Below are 4,015 nucleotides of genomic sequence, written 5' to 3' on the forward strand. Positions count from 1 at the left end.
CCTTCCTTCCTTCCTTCCTTCCTTCCTTCCTTCCTTCCTTCCTTCCTCCCTTCCTTCCTTTTAGATGGAGTTTTGCTCTTGTTGCCCAGGCTGGAGTGCAGTGGCACGATCTCGGCTCACCACAACCTCCGCCTCCCGAGTTCAAGTGATTCTCTTGCCTCAGCCTCCCAAGTAGCTGGGATTATGTAGGGACCAGCCCTACAGGTTCTGTGGGTCTTTCTCCTCATGTGCGGAGATGAGAGATCATAGAAATAAAGACACAAGACAAAGAGATAGAAGAAAAGACAGCTGGGCCCTGGAGGACCACTATCACCAAGACACGGAGACTGACAGTGGCCCCGAATGCCTGGCTGCACTCTTATTGATTGGATACAAGGCAGAATGGGCAGGATAAGGAGTGTGAGTCATCTGCAGTGATTGATAAGGTCACATGAGTCACGTGTCCACGGGACAGGAGACCCTTCCCTGTTTGGCAGCCAAGGTGGAGAGAGAGAGAACAGCTATGCCATAATTTCTTCTATGCATTTCAAAGACTTTTAGTACTTTCACTAATTGTGCTATTGCTATCTAGAAGGCAGAGCCAGGTGTACAGGATGGAGCATGAAAGCAGACTAGGAGCGTGACCGCTGAAGCACAGCATCACAGGGAGACAGTTAGGCCTCCGGATGGCTGTGGGCTGGCCTGACTCATGTCAGACTTTTCACAAGAGGTGGTGGAACAGAGTCTTCTCTAACTCCCTCCCTTTCCCAGTCTGCTAAGTAACGGTGCCTCCCCCAGGCACTGGCGCTACTGCTAGACCAAGGTCTGCTAAGGCACAGGTGACTGCCCAGGCACTGGCGTTACCACTAGACTATGGCGCCCTCTAGTGGCCCTGTGTGGGCATAACAGAGGGCTCATACTCATCTTCTGGTCACTTCTCACCATGTCCCTTGAGCTGCTCTCTCTGTATGGCCTGGTTTTTCCTAGGTTATAATTGTACAGCAAAGATTATTATAATATTGGAATAAAGAGTAATGCTACAAATGAATGATTAATGATATTCATATATAATCATATATATAATCTATTTCTAGTGTAATTATTTTTATTCTATATATTTTCTTTATTTTACCCTAACCGCTCATGCCCTCAGTCTCTTGCCTTGGCACCTGGGTGGCTTGCCGCCCACAGGATTACAGGCATGTGCCACCATGCCCGGGTAATTTTGTATTTTTAGTAGAGACAGGGTTTCTCCATGTTGGTCAGGCTGGTCTTGAACTCCCGACCTCAGGTGATCTGCCTGCCTCGGCCTCCCAAAGTGCTGGGATTACAGGCATGAGCCACCATGCCCAGCCAATTTTTTTCTTTTTAAAGACAGGGTCTCACTCTGTCTTCCAGGCTAGAGTACAGTGGCACAATCACAGCTCGCTGCAGCCTCAAACTCCTGGGCTGAAGTGATCCTGTCACCTCAGCCTCCCAAATAGCTGTGACCACAGGTGTGCACCATCACGCCCCGCTAAGTTTTTTAGTTTTTGTATAGATGGGAGTCTCAATATGTTGCCCAGACTGGTCTCAAACTCCTCCTCAACCGATCCTCCCACCTCAGCCTCCCAAGTAGCTGAGATTACAGGCACATGCCACCACATCAGGCTCTAATGTGAATTTTAAAATCTGGTCTCCACACACAATAGAATGCTATTCGGCCTTTAAAAAGAAGGAAACCCTGCCATTTGCAATCACAGGAATAAATCTTTATAACATTATATCTAAGTAAAATAAGCCTAAGACAGAGAGACTAATATTGGATGATCTCACTTACATGTGGAATCTAAAAAGTCGACCTAATCTGAAAACATCCAAAGAAGTAGAAAGGGCCAGGCCCGGCGGCTCACACATGTAATCCTAATTGGGAGGCCAAGGTGGGTGGATCACCTGAGGTCAGGAGTTCAAGACCGGCCTGGCCAACATGGTGAAACCCCGTCTCTACTAAAAATACAAAAATTAGCCAGGCATGGTGGCAGACACCTGTAATCCCAGCTACTTGGGAAGCCAAGGCAGGAGAATTGCTTGAACCTGGGAGGCAGAGGTTGCGGTGAGCCAAAATGGTGCCATTGCACTCCAGCCCAGGCGACAGAGCAAGACTCCCTCTCAAAAAAAAAGAAAATAAATAAAAAGTAGAATAGTAGTTGCCAGAGGCTGGGGAAAAGCTGTTCAAAGCACACAACGTTTCAGTTACATAGGAGGAGTAAGTGCAAGAGATGCATTGTACAACATGGTGACGATATTAATAACAATATATTGTACTTCTTTTGGTAAAGGCAGGGTCTCACTCTGTCCTGGCTCAGGCTAGAGTGCAGTGGTATGATCATAGCTCACTGCAGCCTCAATCTCCTGAACTCAACCATCCTCCCGCCTCAACCCCCCGGTAGCTGGAACTACAGGCACCCACCACTATACCCAACTAATTTTTAATTTTTTGTACAGATGGGGTTTCACTATGTTGCCCAAGCTGGTCTCGAACTCCTGGACTCAAGCAATCCTACTACCTCAGCCCCTCAAATCACTGGTATTATTAGGTGTGAGCCACTCTGCCCAGTCTGTATTCTTTTTTTTTTTTTTTTTTTTTCTCCCCGAGACAGAGTCTTGCTCTGTCCCAGGCTGGAGCATAGTGCTGTGATCTCGGCTCACTGCAACCTCTGCCTCCAGTGTTCAAGCAATTCTCCTGCCTCAGCCTCCCGAGTATCTGGGATTACAGGCGCCCACCACTGTGCCCGGCTAATTTTTGTATTTTTAGTAGAGATGGGTTTTCACCATGTTGGCCAGGCTGTTCTCAAACTCGTGACCTCGTGATCCACCCGCCTTGGCCTCCCAAAGTTCTGGGATTACAGGTGTGATTTCTTCTTTTTCCTTTTTTTTTTTTTTTTGGACAGATTCTTGCTCTGTCACCCAGTCTGGAGAGCAGCGGTGCCATCTTGGCTCACTGCAACCTCTACCTCCTGGGTTCAAGTGACTCTCCTGCCTCAGCCTCCTGAGTACCAGCCTGCAATTTTTTTGAAAATTAGCTGGGAGTAGATTTTGAGTATTCCCACTGCAATAAAATAAGTATGTGAGTAATGCATATGTTAATTAGCTCAATTTAGTCATTCTATAATGTGTGTGTCTCTCTCTCTATATATATTTCCTTCTTTTTTTTTTTTTTTTTTTTTTTTTGAGACAGAGTCTCACTCTGTCACCCAGGCTGGAGTACAATGGCACCATCTTAGCTCACTGCAACCTCCCCCTCCTGGGTTCAAGCAATTCTCATGCCTCAGCCTCCCGAGTAGCTGCAACTACAGTCATGCGCCACCACACCCAGCTAACTTTTTGTACTTTTAGTAGAGACAGGCCTTGCTATGTTGCCCTGATTGGTCTCAAACTCCTGACCTCAAGTGATCTGCCCACCTCAGCCTTCTAAAGTGCTGGAACGGATTACAGACGTGAGCCACTGCACCTGGTCAATATCTATATATTTCAGAACATCATGATGACCGCCATGAATATATACAATTTTTATGTGTCAATTTCAAAAAAATAAAAATAAAAAATAAAAACAAAACCTTTTTTGTTTTTCAAGTTTTAAATAAAAACTTGCTAGCATGTTACTCCACTTTATTTTTCTCCATGGAGCTAATCTATAAGTAAACTCCAGCTGAATTCACATCCTCTCCCAGCTCTTTCCTCTGCCCCTTCCTGCTGACTGTGGCCAGCATGGCCAAGGCAGGAAGGGAGATGCAGATTAAATAGGACCTTGTAGTTATCCCCGTGCCTGAGGTCTCTGATGTTGGTTGTGCTTTTGCTGGGTGGACTGGAGGCAAGAAAAGTGAAGATACTTACGATGACTTGAAATCAGCTGTGGACCAGGTGCGGTGGCCCACACCTGCAATCCCAGCACTTTAGGAGGCCGAGGTGGGCAGATGATCTGAGGTTGGGTGTTCAAGACCAGCCTGGCCAGCATGGCAAAACCTGGTCTCTGCTAAAAATACAAAAGTTAGCTGGG

The sequence above is a fragment of the Piliocolobus tephrosceles genome, chromosome 21 (assembly GCF_002776525.5).
Source record: "Piliocolobus tephrosceles isolate RC106 chromosome 21, ASM277652v3, whole genome shotgun sequence".
NCBI classification, from domain to species: domain Eukaryota; kingdom Metazoa; phylum Chordata; class Mammalia; order Primates; family Cercopithecidae; genus Piliocolobus; species Piliocolobus tephrosceles.